This window comes from Podarcis melisellensis, assembly GCF_964234715.1.
Source record: "Podarcis melisellensis genome assembly, chromosome: 11".
NCBI lineage: Eukaryota > Metazoa > Chordata > Lepidosauria > Squamata > Lacertidae > Podarcis > Podarcis melisellensis.
The window spans coordinates 6,146,243-6,171,327 of record NC_138543.1 but is presented as its reverse complement, the minus strand read 5'-3'; the positions used below and the strand labels follow the sequence as shown (position 1 = coordinate 6,171,327).

Sequence of the window (25,085 nt, the reverse complement as noted above, 5' to 3'; positions counted from 1 at the left end):
CGTACTAACCTCTGCTTGCTCTGCAGCAGGAAATTAATAGAACAGTCGCACAAAGGTTTCAGCCTGTTCAGAAAGGGCTGGCCACAGAGGCTATCATTGCTATGCACTGAACAATTCATGTTTACTTAGATAACCTTTGACTACAAATTCATCTGAAAATAAGAGAAATAAGTGTTTCTTCCACAGAAAATTATGACTTTACAAGGAGGTTTCACTATTATGAGCATTTATTCTAGGGCGACACTTTTGCTGAAAATATGAGCAAGCCAAACAACAGGCTACAAAAAGTTGCATTTTTAGTAGAATAGGGAGAAAATAAATATGTATGCAGTCATACCTTGGGTTAAAGACACTTTGGGTTAAATCTTTTTAGGTTGTGTCCCACGGTGACCCGGAAGTACTGGTAAGGGTTACTTCCAGGTTTTGCCACTTGCGCATGCGCAGACACTCAAAATGACGTTGGGCGCATGTGCAGAAGCAGCAAATCGCAACCCACTCAGATGCGGGTTGCGTTCTGCTCAGGTTGCAAATGGGGCTCTGGAACGGATCCCGTTCACAACCAGAGGTACCACTGTATCTGTGACCAGTTGTAACTCCGTTGACTGGCTGCCAAGTTTCTGAAAATGTCTGCACCCAGCTTAAGAAACACAAAAACCAGATTTTCCTGCTGGACTTCGGTCTATTGTGTTTTTTCTAGCCATAAGATATATAGAAGCATAGGAAACTGTCTTATACAATTGGTCTGTCTGACTCAGAAGGCTTCATGCTGATGGGTAGCAGGTCTGCAGGGTTCAAACAGAAGACTTCCCTAGTCTTACCTGGAGGTGCAGGAGATTGAATCTAGAGCTTTCTGCTCGCAAAACAAGTGCTTTACTACTGAACTTTGATTCTTCCCTGAAACCCTTTCTAATTCTTGGCTTTAAAAGAGGATTAGAAAAAATCATGGATGGAAAAGACTGTCATGATAGCTATGTTCTGTCTCCACCATCAGAGGTACTTTCCCTTGAATAGATTCCTTTTGAATCCTCACAGATGTATGCCACTTTTTCATGACTTGATTATCTGGAATCATGTAACCAAACCATAGAACTTGAAGCTCACTCATGTCTGGGGGCCTCTTCAAACATCTTCGCTGCTTCTACTTGCTGAGCGAGTTCATTCCATTGCTCTACAACAGCATCTCTTCTCTGGGCTAATAAGGCTGTTCATATTTTGCATACAACTCTTGAGTGCAGATGTGTGAAAAATACAAGCAGCAAAACAAGGTTAAGTGATTCAATCTGTCGTGCTTCAGTTCGTTGAAAGTTTTTAAGGCTACAAGGAAAACGAAAATGAAGAAGTGCCGTTTACATTTGGACCGTTTAAGGAGTACAAATTCCCCCGACTCCTTCAGAAGCAATCAGATGCACATTTGAGTGCAAATCCCACTGACCTAAGCAGACTTATTTCTGAGAATACTATCTGAATACATTATCTTCCAGACATACGATTTTTATTTAACTTATATGAAGCTTTTAACTTTTCTTTAAAAATCTCCATTGCTGTGCTTGAATTAAACAACAACAACAAACACTATCTGGAGCTTTTCAGTGCTCCACAAGAAGGATTCGGACAGCCTCACTTCTTAGTGAGCCCATGAACCTATAGAAACATGGATATATAGACAAGCACAGAGCTATAAGACACTGATATGCAAAGAAACAGTCACATAAGGTTTTGTGAGGCCCTGATACAACTTGGGGGAAGGGGGTTAGTGACGTGCTTTGAGATGGGAGGGAAGGACCTTCAATTCCCCCTGATATTAGGCTCCACACAGAGCTGAGCCCCCCCAAATGAAGCAAGAAAACCTGATTTTATCACTCATTCCTTGCTTCTTTTCTCTCCACTCCTCCCTCCCTACAGCTTAATTGGTGTACAGTATTGGAATTGCTTGGACAGTGACTTATATATGACAATTGATTAGAACTTGCTGTATTTAAAAAGGAGGGTGAGCCTTGGCTGTCACAATTAAGCAGAAGGAGTTATGGAGGAGCAAACATTTAGATACATATTGTGCATTTATTGCCATGCCGCTTATCTGCACAGCTTTCCTCTGTAATGACATTGTTATGATGCAATAAATGTGGGGAATAGCTTAATAGCAGATGTTAAATGACATAATTTATTCAGAAGCCTGAATAATTACTGCAGTATTTGTATCCCAAGTATTTCATTGTATGTTCAATATGACTCACGCAACAGTAATGAAGTGTAATACTGAAATCAAAGGTCAGCTGTAGAAATGTACACCAACTATATTTTTAAAAGAGGAAAGTTGTGTAGCCAGATTAAGTATACAGTACGTTTACTTGGAAGTCCTATCAGTTTCAATACTCTGTACTCACAACACACTGTGATAAATCTTCCAGTGGAGGAAAGTCCATATCTATGGATCAGCCACAACAATGCCACTCTGTGTGCTCTCACATCATAGGCCTGAAACATGACCCAAAGCTGTAAAGGGAGAGCACCTTTCCCTAAGCAGATGCTTTTGGTCATACTGACTAGGACTGGAATTGTAGCCCTAAATGTCTGGAGGGCATCAGGTTGTTTAGATCACCCTAAACTTGTGTAGGACCCTGGTAGAGACACATGCCCAACTGGCAAGTTTTCTCCCTTCTGGTCTGTCATTCAAAAGCTTTCTTCAGCCTGAACATCACAGTGACTGGTACCAAAAAGCATCAGCACACTTACAATCCTGCAGAGTATTTGCAGTTTGTGTAACAGAACTCAGTGGCACAGCATTTTGGCTAATCTACTTTAATTACATAGAATACACTCGGAGCATTCTGACTTAACTCCTTCCTCTTTCTCATCAGACAGCAAAGAGAGAAAGAACAAAGGACAATAGTCCCACTTCACGGAACACAGTAACACAAAACATCCTGTCTCGACTTCCGGGATAGCGCGAACGGCTAATGGCGGATTCCCTCCGAGCTCCGGAGGGGATCGGCTCTGCTGAGGACGGGTCTTGCCGTGCCGGTGACACGGGGGCCCTCAGAAACCGCAGGCGCGGAAGCCTGCGGACTTGGTGACTCGGTGGGCACCTTAAGCGCCCTCCCCGACCCCCGAAGAGCCTTTTTAAAGGCTACGGAGAGGACCGGAGAGTGGCGTGGTGCTGAGAGTAGATCGCTACCTCAGCGGAGCGAAGCCGCGAGCCATGGCCGGAGAGCGCTGTCTTCCTTCCTGAAATTTGGACTGAAACAAAGAACCCGTGAGTAAAATGAAATTTCGACACTAAAATTTTACCATTGATTGGAGTACGATCGGGGGATGTGTTAAAAGGAAGTCCACACTCCCCCCCCCCCCCACAAAAAGATTTAAAGCAAGGAGAGGAGCACTAAGGTGGAAAGACTTTTGTGCTTAGACAGACAACTTGCACGAATTGGACTAAAAAGTTATTGTGCTGGAGAGGAGAGAGGAATTTTAGAAGCTTTTGTGTAATCCCCTCCCCCTTTTTTTGACCCGGGAGTGCCCTGCGTGTGAGCCCGAGGAAAAAGAGCAAAAAGTTTGACAGCTGTCAAAAGAGCTGTCAAACGGGCGGTTAAAGTCTGGAACTGTGATATTTAATATTTTTTCTGGATTAAAGGTGGTACATTGAAACTGAACTGATTGGAAACAAAGTAATTTTGAACAACAAAGTAACGGATTGTTGGAAAAGAACTATTGGACTGGTAATCCCCCTGGAGGGAACAAAAGATACTGCAATGGCTGCAGAAGGAAAATTACTGGCAGAGATAGAAAGGATGTTCTTTCTCGTGGGAATCTTACAAGAGCAGAGTGAGGATATGAACAAACAACTTGTGACCCTGAACTTTAAACTGAGCAACTCTGCTGATGACACAAAGGGGGTGGGAAAAAAACCCGGCAGCTGAAACAGAAGAGACAGCTTTGGAAATGGGGGGAAAAGAAGAAGAAGAAGGAGAGGAAGTTCAGATGGAAAGTATTAACCAAAAGCCTGCAGCTTCAGGAAACAAAGGAATTAAAGAAGACGACCAGTGGATTATAAATCTGCAAAAGGAGAGAAAGACAAAGGAAGAAGCCCCTGGAATATCTGAAATACAAAAGAACAAACAAGTATGATTGGGACTGCTTCTTTAAGTTTGAGTATGGGAGACTGGCAGATCCTTGGCAGCAATTGCTACTGACTGATTTGGTGGAAGGAAAGAATAGGGAGCTTGGGACACAATCTCTTCGAGAATTGAAGGCCAACAAGCAACAAAACCGACGGAGAGAGACTAACTGGGGCCTAAGAGCCTCGGATGTGAGAAATCCGGGCTGAAACTGTCTTTTTAGGATATTGATTTGGGAAGGGACAGAAACCGGGTCAGGGAGGGAGGGGGAGAGTAGAATAGTAAAAATTTATGATTTATGACTTTTCAATTTGGATATGTTTTTGTTTAATATAAAAAGGGAGGAATTCGTGGGAGAGAATTTAGGTCGACCTTAGAGAAAGGAGCTAATGTGTAAAAATTGGATAAGTAAAATTGAGCCTAATAAAAAGTGTTAAATATTAAGAACAGATAATAATAATATAATAGAGAGAAGAGGAAATAACTTGCTGAATTAATTATTGAAATTGGGATGTGGGAAGGGGAGATGTGGGGAAGTCAATGAAAGAGGGTAAAGAAAGTAAGAGATGAAATTATATATGTTTTGTTTTGTATTTGTGTGTGTGTTTGTCTATAAAAATGTGAAAACTCAATAAAAATTTTATAAAAAAAAACAAAACATCCTGTCTCCGTCAAATTCCCACTCTGTGGAATGAAAACATACACCGTCATGTGATAGACAACAATCTCATGACTGCAAACATGGAGCAAGAATCCTAACTGGAGACAGCTAGTACAGAGGCAATATTTTTATTCAATCAAGTGCACCTCCTTTCCTTTCTTTTTACTAAGAGAGTAAAGTTCATATATTCACGAGATGCCAAGAGTTAAATTAGTCATAGAAAAACACAGGTAAGGTCCTGCAGGTGTGTTTGTGTGGCCTTCATATCATACATTTGATTGAGTATTGCAATTTGGCTTATTGGAGAAGCAAGCAATTGAGCAGTTGATAATATGTGTTAAATACTCTAGAGTCTAACAATCACTGATATTATTTAGGAGAACTAATGGTAACTAACAAAGTAAATAGATTCCTTTTTAACGCTTCCATTGAGAAACTGGGATGTCTGCAATTAAATCATGTTCAGTATGTTCATGTAAGTGAAATGAAATAAAATGATGATTGATGAAATGCCATTTCTTAATGAAAATCATGGATGCCTAATAGAACAGGATCCATTATGGGGACCCAGTTTTAGCTCATATTGCCGTTGACTCATATATTTTCTTTATTTCTTGAGGCAGGAATGAAATGTTGCATGTTAGATTAATTTACTTATGAGAGATTAGTGCTTTAATTTGTTTTAATTAACTAAAATTTAAGCTGAAAAATTGGTGAAAGGAGTTCTTAATTGACGGGGCAGCAATTGAAAGGCACATTTTTCCTTTTTGAGGTTAGCTTCATTATCACACCTCAAAAGGGCACCTATATTGACCTGCTGGTAGTCTCAAACATGCAATTATGCATACACAGAGAAAGACATATAGTACAATCCTACAAATGTTTACTCACAAGGAAACCTCATTGAGGTCAGGTAGGTTTCTGTAGGACTGAAGCTTTAATCAATTGGTTAAAAGGCAGATGATTACTCAAGAAGAAAACCTTTAATTGGTTGACAACCTTATTAACTATTATAGTCTTAGTATGTGTCATACAGCTAAATTGATCTCACCATCTCAGGATACATTCGTAAACATCCATTAGCAGGTTTAGCATAATCTCAGGAGCAGTTTGAAAGTTACTTAGAATTCACTGTAATTAATGAGGTGCCATTTCCAAGTAACTTTACATTACTCATGGCACAATGGCGACTACAGCTGTCCCTTGGCCGTGTGGAGGTTTACCTTTTCAGGAACAGTCAACTTCTGAACGAAAGAGAGGCAGCTGTGTCTGTTTGAGTGATGCATGAATTGAGGAGAAGGAAATTAACTAGCAAGCATGTTTCATATTCTGAAGCCTCTCCCTCCTGGTGCTAATTCATCATTCTCCCCTGCATCCTTGTTTTTTATGTCGTAGGCCGTTCCCCCCCCCATTCCCCTCCCCACAACTGCAGTGAAATATACTATCAGGTCTGTGCAGTTGCTCTACAACTGAAACAGACCTAAGGCATTTTGTTTAATAGAAACACCAGCCTGAAATGCAGCAGCTGTTTAAGAGATTTAATTGTCCAGTGTCTTTTCTTCTTAATAGCTGCCTTGCATGCCAGATGGGGAAAGGGTGGGCGCAAAGGATATCCTACTTGCACATGGAGGGGGTAGAATTACACCCCCTTCCCTTTTGAATGTGACGGGAAAGTCCCCAGTTGCTATTGCAAGTAAGGAAGGAGGGAATACTAAGTAAGTTGAAGATGCATTTTCAGGGTACTGAGTATTATCCAGCACACCTGGAATCTGGGGAAAATTTACCAACATTTTGTTCAATGGTGAATCTGAACTGCTGTCTATCTGCTTTCAGAAGGTACCTTCCAAAGACCTATCATCTGTAGTATCCTCAGATGAGCTGGCAAAGACACTCACTTTCCCTTTGAGTTTTTAAAAGCATAGATCACTGAGATTGTGACAGCATCAAATAACACTAAATCAGAGGCAGGCCAATGTGGTGCCTTTAGATACTTTTGGAGTATATATTTATCCGTATTCCATTTCCATGAAACTCAGAGAGAAGGCATCTATCATATAGCTCAGGGGTCAGCAAACTTTTTCAGCAGAGAGCCAGTCCACCGTCCCTCAGACCATGTGGTGGGCTGGACTATATTTTTTGGGGGGAAATGAACAAATTCCTATGCCCCACAAATAACCCAGAGGTGCATTTTAAATAAAAGGACACATTCTACTCATGTAAAAACATGCTGATTCCCGGACCGTCTGCGGGCCGGATTTAGAAGGCGATTGGGCTGGATCCGTCCCCCCAGGCCTTAGTTTGCCTACCCATGATATAGCTCATCTTCACACATGCCTAGTCCTTTTCAACATCTGAGTCACATAACAAGTGTTGGATGTCTGATGGGAATTACCGTATTTTTTGCTCTATAAGACGCACTTTTTCCCTCCTAAAAAGTAAGGGGAAATGTGTGTGCGTCTTATGGAGCAAATGCAGGCTGCACAGCTATCGCTGAAGCCAGAATAGCAAGAGGGATTGCTGTGCAGCAATCCCTCTTGCTGTTCTGGCTTCTGGGATTCAGAATATTTTTTTTCTTGTTTTCCTCCTCAAAAAACTAAGTGCGTCTTATGGTTGGGTGCGTCTTATAGAGCGAAAAATGCGGTAATTCCTTCTCCATTTGGTGGCAGTGAATCTTGCTGGGCTTTCTGTTTCTGTGTGATTTCTAAGCATATTTTCTTGTTGCTCCAAATACCTTCTCATGAAGCTCTAAAAAAGAGAAAGAGAGAGAGAGCCTGAACACCTAGGGACACTGGAGGCCTGCCTTATGTACGTGCCCCTGATCCATACCCTCTTTGAGCTTACACATACGCAGGCAAACATCTGAGCTGGGCTCCTACATGCATGGGTCTCAGTTGTGGATGGTTCCTACCCATTTGGATGCTTCTAATCACAGCTTCCCCCCTAGAAACTATTTTTTCTATACCATGGCACTGGAGAGGTGAAATGTGCTTCTACGCATCTGATATTGAATCTACAGTTCATGCAATAGGAGCTGACCCATGTTTGCTTCTGTAGTCTTATGGTATGAGAGCACAATACAAAATGTATTATCAGACTGGAGCCATGTGAAGGAGAATTTAATATTTGTAATGTTTATATAGAGATTTATCTCAGACCCACTTCTCTCATATACATTATTTCCCAGTCTAATCTAATATTTGCCTGAAATCTTCTTTGTGTTCAATACTTTTTAGAACAGTAATAAATAATCCAATTCAATTTAGAAAATAATAATGTTTTCCTCCAAATTCTAATAATCCTGTGATACAATCTGTCCCCATTTATAGTAACACGCAGTAATTTCCGTCCCTTTCATTTTCTTTTCCTGTCCCCACCCCCACCTCATTTTTCAATTAATTTTTTTATTGGAGGTTCTTTTGTTCACATGGTTTTGAATGGGATGCTAGGAGCTATTTAATTCATAGTTTTCATTGTATCTTCTTCAAGTTTTTTTTTCTTTTCCATTTAATGCAGCAGATATTGCTTGAGACAAAATTATGTGCAACGACTAATGGATATTATTGCTGACCAGTTCAGAACTTGAAGTCAAACGTTTAAAGTTAAATGTAATGAAATGTCCTTGATCTTACAAATTCCGCAGCAGGAAAATTTCATACCATCAGATGGACACAATGCTCCAATGTGCAATTTGTTACTGCTGGGAGTATTGGAATATTATGGTTACAACTAAAAGATCATTCAGAAAACTTTTCTAACATGTTCCTTTTCACTTTCAGCTAGTGCTGTGCCAAAATCTGTCTTCCAATTTCTCAAAAGTTTTGGTACTGTTTTTCTTCCTCCTTTTCAAAAATTAATGAACATGTGTTTTTTAAAAAAGTTTGCTTCCTCCACAGAAAAGACTTCAATTTTTCTGATTCATTGGAAGAGCACTTTATAATTTCAGTGGGTGAAGTATTGAGCTTACCATGCCTTTGTGAGATGGCTGAGGGTGATGTGTGAGCTTTTCTTTCCATTAAATTTAAGGAGTTAAATCATGGTGTCCTTCCTTGGGCTTTAATTGAAGCTTGGGGAAAACTGCAGATTGAGGCTACTTATTCCTTGCGATTGGCAGTCTCACTGACTTTGTTTTTAAAGGAAGCCTTCCCTTTTACCGTTTATTATTTTTTTAAAAAACTTAAACAATTTCTTTAAAAGTTTATTAAAAGTTATTTTTTTTAAAGTAAAAGAAGAAGAAGTTCACTTAAAAAATAACTGCCAGTTGTCAGGTGCTCGACAGGCAACTTCTGTGCCTTCCTACATTTATAGGACAGGACAGCCAAGTGCATCACTGAGTTGTCAGGCAATGGGGAAGAGCAGGCAATGGGGAAGGCGACAGAAGGCAGACCACCACACGCCACTCAAGAGATATTAATTAATTTCCCCCCTTTTGATTCCCCCCCCCTTATTACTTGATGGAGAATGGTAAAAAGGTAGATGCATTTCTGATAAATCACTGCTTTTACTCTCTCCATTCAAGAGGCTTATGCTTTCTGATTTATCTCCTTTACTTAAACCCTCATACCCGTGCCTTAAAGAGAGGTGCTAACACAGGCCTTTTGTTTTAGTGAAAATAGCATTGTTGGCATCTGTCTGTCTTGAGAGGCAATAGAGTGCACCTCCAGGGGTGAAGTCAAACCATTACATTAGCAGCACTGTAGTGATCTCTCCGGGGTGCAAGACTGGGCAGCTTGTATGGAAGTCATGGGCTGCCCAGACGATAGGACCCTCCTCTCAGCCTTCCTGATGTGGTCCAAAGGAAAGCTGAGGAATATGTTTGGCACTGGCTTGGCTGCAGGAGTTGTGAGTCGAGGACCCTAACCTGCGTAGTGGAGAAATAATGGACACTGACACAAGTATTTTAGGTTAATGGGCTGAAAAAGACCACAACTTTTATTGGTTACAGCATGTGAGCGGTATTGGCTTAGGCATTGGATCAAACAACCTATATCCGAGCCCACCCGTGCAGCGTGTGTGGGGGGGGTGTCATTTGAAGGTTAAGAACCAGTGGGATGAGCGTGTTGATGCAAATACAACTGGAACCTTCCCCTGATGTCACCGGTGGTTGTGCCAGGCCCTAGCCACCACCAGCGCATGGGACAGGATCCATGACCGCCAGATTCCTTTAATGGAATACCCAAAATGGGGTGGGGTGGGTAGGTGGGCCATACCCCACTCCCCAACACACAACACATATTCCAATGCCTAACCGCCAAAACCGGAAAAGTTGTGACGATTTGCTATCAGGTAGGCGAAAAACCAAGAGGCTGGTGCAAATTTAGCTAAATGGACAAAACTCCTACCAGACCCCCTGGGCAACCAGGGCAACCAACCAAGGTCCATAGCACGGTCAAGAGCACAAACTTAGCCTGGGGGGTGGGACGGTGAGTGATCCAGCGTCTTCCAGGAAGCAGAATGAGGCGCAGAGGCTGCTTGAATGTGGCTAAACCCCGCCCCTGGGCCAACCCTATTGGCTGGCCTGCTGCAGGGTGGGGCGGCAGCCGGGGAGATGATGCAGTGGGCCGAACACCCCCCTGCCGATGTGGGAATGGTTCCTACTCACACCACATCCCCTCTGGGAAGAGGAGAGGCTTAGCCAGAAGGGGGACAAGACACTATCCAACTATCTTAGGGACTCCACTCCGGATTTGTGTAGGATTTAGTCAGGGACTGGGCAGAGAAGGAGGAGTGATGGAGACCGCCTCCCCATCCTGACCCTTCCAGGGAGGGGGAGGAGGAAGGCAGCATAGACTTACAACAGTGGTTTGTGGGAGGTCACAGTTCAGAGGCAAATGGGGGGGGGAAGTTGGGAAATAATGGGAGGGGAGGGGAAGGAGGAGGAAGCAGGGCTACAGCTGGTGGATATGGTGTCATTGGAAAGCCTTCCAGACCCTCCATCTCCCGGAACCCGGCGAGCCTTGAAAGTAGGGGAGCAAAGAGCTCAAAGACAGAGGACACCGTAGAAGTGACGAATGAGGAAGTGGGAGAGACGAGGGGTGGAGATTCACTCGGGACAATGCCATTATCCAAGAGGCTATAGCCTCTATCTGTAAATAGTTAATAAAAAAGGATGATAAGAAACCTTCCCTTGTCTTTATACTTTCCTGGGCAGCCAGCCAGGAGCATCCTGACAGGTTTACTCCTTAGCCTTTTCTTTCCCCAAGGCAGCAGAGGTTTAGGTTCAGAGTTTTCCTTCTCCTAGATAGGCTACCTTCCCAGGTTGTCAAGCCCCATCTGCTTCTCACTTCCTTCTACAGCACGTGCAGAAACCACCTTCTTGACTGTTGGACCCACTATTGGTCTCGTCCGCTCAATCCACCAGAGCCTATCTTTGCATGCGGTGGAAATCACTAACTCACCAAGGGTTTCTTAGACCCATTGACTACCCTCACCTGGTATAGCCAACCAGTCGAAACCATTCCTGGGGTGTGGCTGTTGTCACACGCTAACAGCTTTTAGGACCCGCAGGTGAGAGTTAAGTGCAGGGTGGGGACCAAAGGTGGCAAAACTACCCCAGAAGAAGAATGACATGTCTCCCACCAGAGGTACTACCTCTCCCCTAACACCCCCCCCCAATAGCATATCAAATGCATTGTATTAGGGAAGATTGCATTCCAAAACTGTGTGTATTTTAGTGCAATTTTCTCCTCATATACATATTTCTTATGCATACAAAAATATGTACATGAGGAGAAATTTGCGCTAAAATGTTATCATGAAGACTGGGATCAAACAACACTTTGTTGTGCATCTCATTTAAGCAGACTGGCAGAAGTATTGGTGCTCCCACCTCACCCACTCAAAGGAGAAGGGAATGGGCGTTAATCTCCATGCATTGACTGAGTGGAGATTCAACCATGTTGCCTAGACTACATGATATTGGTTTCTAATGGAAACAGGGTGGCACAATTTATGCTGGATGAAACCTTGGCCCTGTGGGGGAGGGCAGTTCTGGAGGTTCCTGGCTTTACACATTTTTGCAGATATGTGTGGACCCCCGGAACTAAACCCTTGTGGAAGATGTGTGTTACATGTACTAGAAACAGACTCACACATCTCTAGGGTCAGTCCCAAGTGTTCCAAAATAAGCTGAAAAAACAGAGGCACTCCTATTTTATACAAAACCACTGGAAGGAGACCATATGTTGCCAGTCCATGGTAGGTGAGCAGTTTCGCCAAGCTCCAGCAGCTATTCTCACCCATTAATTCCTAGTCTGTGTTGGGGGGGGGGACTAATCAGAGCCCCCATTTCTGTAAAATGTGGAGAGATTGATGCATTAAAAAGAGAAGAGAAGAGAAGAGAAGAGAAGAGAAGAGAAGAGAAGAGAAGAGAAGAGAAGAGAAAAGTGAATGACATGCAAATTCTCCTGCTCCAGTCACAGGATGATATACAACCACACAACTAGCATGTAGACTACTTGTGATCAATAGCCTTGTCTACTCTAGGTGACTTAGTCACCTATCATCCACATAACTGACATTGTTCAGATGTCAAATGTAAGATATTTTAGCCAGATATCATAGACCAGCAATAGGGAATATATGGCCCCCATGCCTCCCTATTCAGCCTCTGAGGCCATTTCAGTCAAGACATCCACCTGCTTTGTACCTGACATTATATACTGTATATGACATACAGTATATTGGGCAGATAAAGATGTGAGATATAAAGATCCAACCCACCAGCTGAATCCAGTTCACCACCCCTGTCACAGACCATACTGTATATCTGCGTTTTCACCAAAGCTATGTGACAGGAACCAACAACTCATGTTGCAAGGCTCTTTTCTTTCAGAAGGATGAAGGAACAATTTAATTACTGACAGGAAGAACTGTGAGAAATTTGTCGTGCCTATTTCTCAATTACAATCTTTCGTATGAATTTCTCAAGGTAATCTTTCAGCAGCTGTTGCTTCATTGCTCACTTCCTTGGAAAGCATCCCTTTCTTGAAATATTAGTAATGTTATCATGCTGTGAATCTAGTGTCATGTCAGGGCTGCAATTGTTGAAATATCGCTGAATGACAGTTACATCAAAATAATTATTAAAACCAAGACTGTAATAACAGCTGTGCAGGTGGCAAAACCCAACAACTTGTTACCAATATAAAATGACATCTGCTGTTGGTACTCAGTACCGAACACTTGCATAGTTTTAGAAAATCATGTTTCAGGTCCAATCTTCTCATAATTATAATTACACAGCGATTCTTTGCTCTCAGACAAGGGTACTTCTTCAATGAGCACTGATTCTGCATTACCTAAGATGGTGCTCCTTCCTACTAGTCCGGAAAAGTTGAAAGAATAATAATACTTGATCCTACACTGCAGGTATAAAGTCAAGGGAAGTGATGGGAGGCTGCAAACAGAATTAGCAAGCTGTAAAGATAAATTGTGAAAAGGAATCAACAAATCTATACATTTTGGGCTGGATCTAGACACATCAAAAAAGCAATTCAGTTAAATGTGCTGTAAACTTCATACAGGGAAATCCCATTGGTGAAAGATGGGACTCTGCAGCGGCATCTGGTGCCACAGTGTTAGAACGCGTATAAAACGCTTTATCTTTACAAATGTAGCTGAGTGGCTAGTTTCTCTCATTGTCATTTTCCCCATCTTTAATTCAGTTTGCAACATTTCAAGTCCTCCTGAAAGTGGCAGCATTTTAATCTGCGTTTTTCTTACTATTGTGTTGTTGTTACAATCTCAATAGGAAGTGATCTGACCAGGACATAGGACTGATGTCAATGTCCCCACTTTCTTCTTGCCCAGCTGAGAAAACAAAGTCCAGAGTGTACGCTGACAGCCCCACGGCCATCGTGGCAACCGCTACATCCTCAGCCCCCCACAGCACCATCACTAACATTGCTACTATTAAAGGCAAAGAGGAAGGAAATATAAGCCTCGGAGCACCTTGTAAGCACCCACCACCCACTGATTGATACCAGGCTGAGAAATCTGCTGAGGTCTACTCCTATAAAAGAAAGCTAATATGGAAAGAAAAGTCATCATAGCCTGTCATTCTTAGATCAAGATGTCTCTTGATTGATGGTGTCTGTTGCCTTTTGTGCTGCCTTAAACACAGAGGAGATTATACAGTATAGTCCAGTGTTCATATGTCTTCTGCAGTTTAAAGGCAATGTCATATGCAGGAAGACTGGGGATAGGTCATGTGTAAGGCTTTCTTTCTAACAGATAAAGGCCTCTGGGTATACATTTGACATCCTCATGAATACCACATGAATTTATAATGATCAGCACTTTTCACATAGAATACCATGCTAATTCATAATGATTGATGGGGTACTTAAAAAAGAGAGGTAACCTTTTCCTAAGGTGGGTAGGTGACTTGACATCCACTTTATTAGAAATGTCCCATGTACTATACTTATGCAGATGAAAAGGGGAGAAAAAATCAGTGGGACCATGTCATTATGCTTAAAAATCTCATCGTAACAAGGTTCTGTGCCATGCAAAACACAGTTTCACCATAATTCAGGAGTATTTTACAACATTCAGTTCCAACCTTTGAAAGGCAGAGTGCACTTGAAAAATGCCGAGCTGGGAATGGAAGCCACCTGTGATTAAAAATGGGCCATAATTGAACTTAAAGTAGGAGAAGAAGTGCTTCTTATCTTGCCAGGAATGATTGCTTAATTCTCTCCGACAAATCAGTGGTGGACTCTGCTATGCAATTCAAATAATGTCCTGGTTATGTACTTGAGATGCAAAATCTAAAACCCTTTGGGCTCTGAAAATGATACTTCTCCAGAAAGGTTGTAGATGCGTCATTTGGATTGAATTGGATGGATGAACACTTTCACTACTACAGACTGCAAACCAGTATTCTGTTCTTATGCTGCTGCATATGCTGTGGCATTTATCACCACCAGTACAAAGAGAAGAAGTTATATTTTTGCATGTTAAGAATTTATTTGCAACATCATTAGCTCTCACAGACAGTAACTTCAAGGCAATAACTTAGGGTACAGTCTATGGCATTGGGAGGATCTCCCAGGGATAGATTTGAACTATAAGATCAAATTCTGACATCAAAGAGGGAGATTCAGTGGAAAATTCTCCTTTTTTATTGCCTGTTCCTCTAATGCCCTGGCTGAAACAATGTCAGTACCCTGCTCTTAGTAGGAAAGTGGCCTAGATCCAAAGACTCTAAAGTCATTTTGGTCACTTGATGTGTCTGAAACCATAAGGAAATTTAGGCACACTTCTGAGCAAGACTTTAAGCAACTAAACAAGATCTCTGCAGCCCCAATCATTCATCGGTGTCAGAGTCATTTATTTAAACATGTTGGGATGTTGCACAGTCTTACATCAAGACATATAAGGAAACACTACAAAAGCCTCCACACATTCTGAGAAGATGTCTGTTTACCTTGCCAACTGGCTATGTAGCATGCTAATTTATTTTGATGCATTTGCCAAAAACAGAGCTGTACCCCCCCCCTGTCAATTGCACAAGTGATGCAGCCGGTCAGTTTACTGCTGAGGTTGATTTGTGCCTCATGTTCCCACACAGGGAGGGGTGAGTACTGAGATACTGCTGCTCCCCCCTGCGAAAGCAGCACAGGATTTCCTGCGGTTGATGTGGGGAGACTCCCACCTGCCATTGCTTCTGAAAGCGTGGTTTGCTGCTACCATCTGCAGAAAGAAGTTTGGGAGAGCATCCCATACTGTAGCTGGAGCGTTATGTGCTAGCACAAAAGAGTGAGATTTGCACCTGGAGTCACCTGCCTGCCCCAGCTATTGAGATCTCTCTTGCGGTGTTGGGTTTCAGTGCCTTGGCACTTACCCGAATGAGCGAATGCTCTTGACAACAATGCAGAGTCCCTCAAAGTTCCATAGCAGTGCAACATGATTAAGCTCCTGCTGCCCGTCTGACCCCTTCAAAGGTAACTGGATAGCTTGCTGTTGGGGCAGAGGGAATGGCATTCTTGACTGCCAAACAAATTGGCTATGATGAGCATGTAAACCTGTGCATTTATCCAGTTTCCATTCCTCTTCTTTGTTTACCTTGCTGCAAAATAAATAGCTATCCTCTGCTATAGAATTGCTTACCTCTGGCGAATGTCTGCTTGCCACTGCTTAGAGAGGAGAGTTTCTAAATTTCAGAGAGCAAACACTTCCCCTCCTTAATTTAAATTTAGAACGATGTTTGAAGTGTTCTGCAAAAGGTTTGCTTGAGCAGTCCCAAAGAGTCAAAGTGAATCTGTCCTCAGGGGAGGAGTTCATTCTTTGTGGTGCCATCATTGCAGGACTTTGGGGGATGGACTCCCTCAGGGAATGGGCAGCAGGGCTGGCTTACATAAAGAGATAATCAGCACATAAACAGATACCTATATATAATTGTCCATAAACAGATATATGAGGATTGCCATATTTCAAACAGTGAAAATGCAGACAGAAAAGTTTTTGAGCTTTGTAGTTGTTGAGTTGTTGGTGGGATTTTGGGGGGGAGGCAAAATTGTTGAGCTTTTTTGGCACATCGCCCCCCAAAAGCAAAGTTTTTGAGTTACCGTATTTTTAAGGAAAATTGCCAGAAACAACACTGTTCACATGGGTTGGTGTATGCCCAGATTTTGGTGATTTCCATTCCCAGACACTGCTTCTGATTGCAATGTTCTGGATATGTCCAGGAAATTCCGGATGTATGGCAACCCTAAGATATATTGATATGTTTATAAAAGTTATACAGCAGAAATATAGCACAGCATGGGACTTGACTCACTTATATGAATTATATGTAAAATATATGTATTTCTTTTCATGTATAAGGTTGTATAATTTTGCAAATAGATAGTTGGGCTTTTTTAAAAAGACCTGATAATGCCTGAGTGGCTCAGATATAAGCGAACACTTGATACAAGAGACGGCCAATTTTTTAAAATATTCTTCTTCTTCTTCTTCTTCTTCTTCTTCTTCTTCTTCTTCTTCTTCTTCTTCTTCTTATTATTATTATTAAAGAAGATTTATATACTGCTTGAACAAACCCCTCTGAGCTGCTTACATAAAATGGCATAAAATACTCATTAGAAATAGCAATAAAAACATATTAAATCAGTAAGCATAATGAAATTACCCAAATGTAGATAAAAACAGATTTAAAAACAAATGTACATAATACAAGTACATGTCTGGGTAGGCTTCTCTATAGATTTTTTTCCCCAGCAGGCATAAAACCAGTGAAGGTTTAAACTGGCAGAATTTGCTTGCAGAGCGAAGGTAAAAGGTAAAGGACCCCTGGACGGTTAAGTCCAGTTAAATGTGACTATGGGGTACAGCACTCATCTCACTTTCAGGCCAAGAGAGCTGGCCTTTGTTCACAGACAGCTTTCTGGGTCATGTGGCCGGCATGACTAAACCGCTACTGGTGCACAGAGGACCTTGATGAGTGGCAGAGTGCATGGAAATGCCATTTACCTTTCCGCCGCAGCGGTACCTGTTTATCTCCTTGCGCTGGTGTGCTTTAAAACTGCTACGTTGGCAGGAACTGGGACCGAACAACAGGAGCTCACCCCGTCGTGGGGATTCGAACCGCCAACCTTCCGATCAGCAAGCCCAAGAGGCCCAATGGTTTAGACCACAGCACCACCTGTGTCCCTCTCTTTCAAAGCATGTGCTCCATGACTGGGCTATGATCCTTTTCCTGCGTTTTGTGGCATACAGTTTTGGCATAAAGATGTATTTTTAGCAGCTTTAAAGATAAGCATCATCAGGATCCATTCCATTTTTATTTCTTGTTTGGTCTGCAATATGGGAGGATGTTCTCTCTGGGAACTTGCAGGTATAAAATACAATTCTACATATTATCACAGTCCAACACAAAGCCACTGTGTAAAACATAATGGGTACACAACCCCTTAGCTGTACAAATTCAGAAATCCATGAGAAATGCAGGTTACATGAGCTAATGATGAGATATTTCTCGCTGTTCTGTCCCGTGCCTTAAGCACCCTTCCTTGTTCTTATTCTTTCTGACTTCCAGAAACTATTTGTTTGCTCACCTCCCCATTCATCTTGTTAAATCGAAATGGAAATCACTATTAAACGGGGAAGTGGGGCGGGGGGAGGAAAGTATAGAAAAGCTTAACAAATAAGCTGTTAACAATCCATACTAGATTACATTAATACAGTCTCAAAACTAAATAAAGGGGAGGGGTGGGTGGGAATCCATAACAATTCATGAAGTAAGTAGTAGTAAATCTCGCTGACAGAAGATAAACTTCCTGGGCGCTAAGGCAATGAAAGTAGTGTTGATCTATATAGCTGCAGATGTGGCTCCGGGGGGCAATCTGTCCAGCTGCTCAATATCAATTCTGCCACATGGGCACTGCATCAGGGAAGATAAATAATAAACCTCTTACTCAAGGAGATAGCTGCACTTGGCGGCAGCTCGTTTTTCCTTTTACACCCAAAGCTGGCTGATTCTCATTGTTAGGGAGAGTCAAGCGCTGCTGAGGATATGTGTCAAGCAAAGGGAAGAACAAAAGATTTCCTTCTTCATTCTCTCAAGGTTGGGGCCAGCAGGTTTTTAAATGCAATATAAGCAGGTATGGACATATCAGACCACTTGCAGGCTGACCATGTCCAGATGTGTTCATTAAATCCTGTTGCTGCTTTCACTTCCATTCATTTTTGTGGGTTTTTTGTTAATGCACATGAAAATTCACAATGAAATATGTATTTCCGAGCGCGCTCCCACCCTCAAAATATGCATTTTTGAGCTTAGGAGCATTTTGCAACATTCATAGAAGTGCCAAATCCCATAGACGGCTACATTCTGAGTTGCAGGGGGAGGGGGAGATGATGTCATCTCATCTCAGACTTCACAAAGAGCAAAATCCCCCAGGCATCCCTAAATACAAGACACCAAAGCGCAACGCTGAAAACACGGTTCTTTATTTATTTAAGTGGTGCCTGTTCAAGGCTCAAAATTATTATTGTAAATGTCAAAGATAATCACAAATGGAGAGCAGAACGGATCTGCCTGACTCACTTTGGAGGCTCATAGCAAAAAGCTCTTGAAACTGCTAGAGCGGATATGCAGGTTGTGAATTTGGTTAGCAGATAGAGTTAGTGTTTGTGCTGCCTTATGAAAGACTCTGGCCTTTCCAATGCAGGGTATAGAATACACTGGGATGGATCCCATTTCCTCTCAAGCTTTTTGAGAAAAGCCCTCTGTGGTTCCCGGTTTGGCCTTTACACAGCAGCAAATACCAAGTTAACAGCTGTCTTCTGGAGAGTAGAGGGACCAAAACTTGAACTTCAGCTCCCATCCAAGACAAAAACATGGAATTTGGGGAGGGGTGAAGTAACTATTGTTTAATACAGTGGTACTTCAGGTTACAAATGCTTTGGGTTACAAACTCTACTAACCCAGAGGTAGTTGCTCCGGGTTGCGAACTTTGCCACAGGATGAGAACAGAAATCGTGCAGCGGCGGCATGGTGGCAGCAGCAGGAGGCCCCATTAGCTAAAATGGTACCTCAGGTTAAGAATGGTTTCGGGTTAAGAACGGACCTCCGGAACGAGCTAAGTTCGTAACCCAAGGTACCACTGTACTGGATTAGAGATATATATCTCAGAGTGAGCAGGCATGCAGTTCACCTGGTCACAGTATCTCTACTCTGGTGAGATGTACGGTATTCCTATTTACATTATGGTACTTATTTCTAAATTTGCATACTTTATCTATTTATCTGCCATCTACACCTAGGCATGCATCTGCACACACAGATTTGCATATGCAAATTTCATGCAAAGCCATACCCTCTTTTGTCCACTTTTTTGTCCATGTGCAAGTGGGCAACCTAAAGACCGGTGTTTTAACAAGCAGATCTACTTAGCTGGATTAGTGAGGAGAGAAACCATTTCCTCCTCCTTTTCTTATTTGAGGATGGAATGTTGCAGCAACTAGGTAGGTCCAAAACACAGAACTTGTTATAACCCCCCCCCCAAAAAAAACCCCCAGATCTACAGTTTCTTTAAATAAAAAAGTGTATTAATAATATACATAAAAACACAAGGGCTGATCAAATCCCCTTGCTAGCAGCCATAAGGGCCCTGTCTGCAAGAATGTTTTGCAGTGGTAACCAGTGAGATAATGAGACCTAGTCCATGGAAATTGGTTCATTAATATTTCAGTGAGTCAGCTTCGCTGCAACTCAGGAAATACCCCTGGATATTCAATAAGTAATTCAGTCCATTACAAGGCTTAACCGATTTTGATGTAGAAAGTGTTGAAAGTAAAAAAACAACAACCCTCAAGTTGAAACACACAGAGGGGATTCCCGATGTGAATTAATTACATGTGAAAGACCATTGCATGTTTGTTTGTTTTCTCTCTGTATCTCTTAAGTGGAAAAGAAAATCAACAATGCATCCTGCAAATTATTTATGAATTTGTGATATCTCGTCCCCCTGCCCAGGGCCATGTCACCCCACAATACCATCCCATAGGGTCTCATAAGTCATGAAAGAAATATTTCTATTTTATTTCTGGAGTGACACAAATAGACCATATTACTTTACAGATTGCCATTTCTGTCACTCTGGCTCTCCAGTTAGTGCATTTTCGGAGTCAGACTTTAGCGATGCCTTGCCCGTTTATTTGTTTTTTTAACTGGAGGATTGATTGGTGTGTTTTTTTAGCTTCTTTTAGTTCTCATTGTTTAAGTTCCTTGGCTGCTTGTTTTGTATTTATAGCCAGACATAGCAGTACGGCAGGCGTGTATATTAATTATACAGAAGTACAATGACATTTGTCTGAATTCTAGCGTCAATTCTTTAACATGCTCTAGATTCCCGAGGCCAAACTCATTTAGTCATACATGGTATTGGGCCTGTAAACTCTTTCAGAAGCATTATTAGTTCTTACTGCCACTGGGATCTCAGCGTCCCTGGTAATTATGATGTTTGCCCCTCCCATATGCTATCAATGTGCTGCCACAACATATGCCTTCAACCCTCAGCCTTCAACTTGGTCAGCCTGCCAGGCCATTTGCAGACCCTCCAAGAGTCCCTATTTTCCAGGCACGTCCCTGAGTAAGAGAAACTGTCCTGGTTTCGGATTTGAACCTGGAATGTCCCACTTTTCCAATTTCCATTGGAGAAATGTTGGAGCGTATGGAGTTATCAGACCCGTGGGTCGTCTGAAGGCAATTCTGTATAGAGATTTTTTGAAAGTGTTTAATGTTTTATTATGTTTTTACACATGTTGGAAGCTGGAAGCTGCCCAGAGTCGGGACACGGGTGGCGCAGTGGTCTAAATCACTGAGCCTCTTAGGCTTGCCGATCGGAAGGTTGGTGGTTTGAATCCCTGCAATGGGGTGAGCGCCCGTTGCTCAGTCCCAGCTCCTGCCAACCTAGCAGTTCGAAAGCACGCCAAAAAACTGTGAGTAGATAAATAGGTACTGCTCCGGCGGGAAGGTAAACAGCATTTCCGTGTGCTGCTCTGGTTTCGGTGTTCTGTTGCGCCAGAAGCGGCTTAGTCATGCTGGCCACATGACCGGGAAAAACTGCCGGACTTAACTGTCAGGAGTCTTTTACCTTTAGGGCTTCCCTATCTTCCTTTGGGGAAGATGGGATAAAAATTGACTAAATTATAAATATATAAATAAAATATTTGCTCCTCATGCTTGTCCTTAGAAGTTATTAGGAGGAACTAAGGAACTTTGGGTCCCATAGTTCGTGAGAGAGCAAGTCACACAGGGCATCCCACATCTCAATGATGTGTTCCCCTACCCCTAGATAATTTTCTTTTAAATTAAAACCACACATGCGTTTCCATCCGAATAGGCCTTCAAATTCCTGTCCAACAGAAATCCACCAAACCATTTCCATAGATACAGATGTCAGTTTGAATTCTCTGCTACTATGAAAAATATTAAAAACACTGCAGGAGTGGTGTGATAATTTAAGGTACATGTAGCCACCTGCTCAATAACGCATTGTGGGTTGGAAACACACCAGGGAACGGAGCTCAGCATGCAAATAGCTTACACATTCATAAGGAAGACTCAATCAGAAGCAAGCAATACAAATTACATCCTCTGCTAAACAACTGTTCTTTGGATAACTTCTTATTTAAAAAATAAAATAAAAATTCTATAAATAGTATCATTTCCATTTCATATCCCTGTTTTTTAGCCCTTGTCTGTCTAACCTATATTGATGTCTTTTTAATTAAAGCATGGTTGATACGCCTACACTGAAGCAGCACATACTGAGAATGCATGCTAGGAATACCAGATAAAGTAATTATGCTATTTGTCAGTGTCATGATTAATGTGTGACAGCTGTTATGACAGCTGTGCCACTGTTTTGTCACAACACTGTGTTCATCCATAACAAAATTAGCTGTCTCACTCCAAGGTACATGCTTGCCGCTGTTCTCCTTCAGAAGTCAACAGCAAAGAAAACCAAGGAAGGAATATTACATGAACTTTCTGACATTTTTTTTAAAGAGACATCATTATATACATATGGTTTTCTTTAAATGATGATATAATCTGCCTGGATTGGAAATGAACCTGACTCACCTTTAGCAAACAAGCTGTCACACAGAGCCCTTCTACCGCTAATCTACCTAACAAGGTCTCTGTATGAGAAGGGATCACTACATAATTTGAACTTACCTTGTCAGAGAAGGCTTCAGATGTTACCCAAATTAGCATTGGCTGTAAATTCCCCTGTCTGTATGAGTGGCAAACAGAAAATGCAATAGATAACAGGAGCACTGGAGCACGACAGCCTTTCCTGTACTTGCCCATCAAGCTGAATTCACTAAATAACCTCCCTACTATCCACAGGATTTGAGATTATTAACACAACTAATTTAGAGCAGAAGCTTAAGTCATTAAGATGAATGCAGCATTTGCAGTTAACCAGGATATAACAAACCCTCAAGCAAAACAGAAAGTAATGGCATATCCCAATATAAATAAAAGCCCAACTGCCTTAATACAAGGTTATATGGCTTTTCCAAAAAGTATTCACCAAATCCACAGAGGACAGTCTGTCACTTGGTAAGGCACTGGTTAAGGATGGGTGAATGTGTCCATTTCAGTTTCTCTCAGTTTCTCTCTTTTTTTTAGTTCAGTTCTCCACATTTCCATATCAGTTTGTGGATTTCTAAAATTCTTCAAAATTCACCAGCATTTTTGTGTGAATTTTTGCATCCAATTTTGCCTGATATACATTTTTGCTAAGTAATTTTCCCTGATGCATTTCTGAATGTTGTTTGCACTAATGCATACATTTGAATGCATACTTTAGTATATTCATTTTTGTGCACATTTCATAGACTGGAGCACTGCAGTGCGAAAAAGTGCAAATTTCAAAGGGTGACTGTTTGCTTATTGTCTCAGAAAGTGTGGTTTGCCTTAAAATGCGATCTGAATTGAATTCCTCCCCAATATCTAATCATCAGCTATCAATTATAATTCGCGAAACATGGGGCTTCCATATTCCGAATACCATGTGGGATCAACAACATAAGACAATTGTCACCTTTCCCGAACCAGAGCAATGCACAAAGCAGACCCTCAGTCAGATCCACCAAAGCAATTCTTAGCTAGGCATTTTTATTATTCCGTTTGAAGTTCCTACATTCAAAATTTGTGATGAGAGAACCTCCTTCAGCTCAATTCAGAGCTTGCTCAGTATTTGCAAGCTTTCTCGAGAACTATTTGGGGAAAGGTCCTTTGCTTTCTGTGAGTCCTTGACGGTGCTGTGTACCATCTTTACATTGGACCTTGAGTATAGCAGGATGGTTTTACCTCTTTGACCACCACCTGACAGCTACTAACGTGACTGAACAAGAGAGAGGATTTTTAGATCAGGACAGTGGACAGCAACCCAACAGAACAGTAGCAAGAAACTATCAGTCATGAGTTCTGCTCTTCCCCAGTTACAGACTGAAGGCTGGATGTGCCTTTCCTGGGAAGGAGATGGGTAAACAGCTAGCTGGCTGTCCTGTTTACCATGGCTGTACAGCCAGCAGTGATGCATGCTTATGGGTAGACCTCCACTTTGATTTTAGCTGCAGCATCATTGAGGTGATGTGAGCTTAGCAGGTCATAGCAGAGGACAATTTTTGGAGTTGTTGCTTCTTGATTGGCCTTGGGACATGAGCCTTCTTCTTGTTGAATGGTTTCTTTAAATGTAAAGGTTCATCATTGTTCCACCCGATGTGTATGTCTTTAAGGGGCCAGAGCAAGATAATGAGACCCAGCTTTACAGCTGTGAAACATAGCATGTGCTGCTGAGTTGTATTTGATTAAGGTGTGTCAGCATTTGGGTGTAGTATATAAGGAGCAGCACCTAGCTCTCCCATTACCCTGGGGGATGGGTTGGTGGTTGGGTCTGGTTTGTTGTTAATGTATTTAGTGTATAAGGAGTTGTTTTAATTAAAACCTTGTTTGAGTTATTTTTGAGTCCCTTTTTAATGCATGGTCTCCCCAGCAAGCTCTCTGCAGTGCTACCATACTGCAAATAGCCAACACTTCTTGGCTACACTTCTTGATTGGCCTTGGGACATGAGCCTTCTTCTTGGCTACACTATGAGTAGCCAATATGGTGTCCTCCAGAGGTTGTTGGACTGCAAGTTCTATCTTCCCAGATTCTTGGCCATGCTAACAGGGGCTGATGAGAGTTGTAGTCCAGTGACATCATGGGTCACCACATTTGCCACCCTGTCCAGGGATGGGGGGGGTGGTTTCACACAAATTGGGCTTGTCAGGTTGTTATAACTATTTAGTCCATGAGTTGCTAACATAGGACCCAACTCCTAGGGGCTGAGGGTTCTTTGCCCCCCCCATAATATATTTGAGGGGGGTCAACTCCCACAAAGTTGATGAGCATTTCAATAATAATAATAATAATAATAATAATAATAATAATAATAATAATAATTTATACCCGCCCATCTGGCTGGGTTTCCCCAGCCACTCTGGGCGGCTTCCAGCAAAATATAAAAACATAATTAAAAATGCTGTGTGTGCACCATGTCATGTGATCGATTATGCAAGGTGGGGCTTATTTTATTCAAGTTGGCACCCCTGGTGGCTAACATTCTTCCCTAATGAGATCAGCAAGGAGCCTTAGGTAAGGAGGCCATATTGTAGCCAATGGAGCAAATTTGTAAACCTTGGCTATATTATAAACTGAGCACCATTCAGTTTGTTTAGAACCTTGGTTGATTATTGCCTGCATGTACACATCATATGTTTATATCTGTTTTCTCAAAATAAAAGAGAG

At 42.0% G+C, this 25,085-nt stretch overlaps 1 long non-coding RNA gene across 2 annotated transcripts in view; it reads left to right on the top strand.

The window, feature by feature from the left end:
• The window catches only part of LOC309380741, a 73,618-nt gene extending 64,133 nt beyond the window's left edge, over positions 1 to 9,485 (top strand). For both annotated transcript variants that reach the window (XR_014173097.1, XR_014173098.1), the window contains one exon: positions 9,378 to 9,485. This is a non-coding gene — a long non-coding RNA (uncharacterized lncRNA). The remainder of the gene's footprint in view (positions 1 to 9,377) is intronic.
• Positions 9,486 to 25,085: the final 15,600 nt, after the last annotated feature.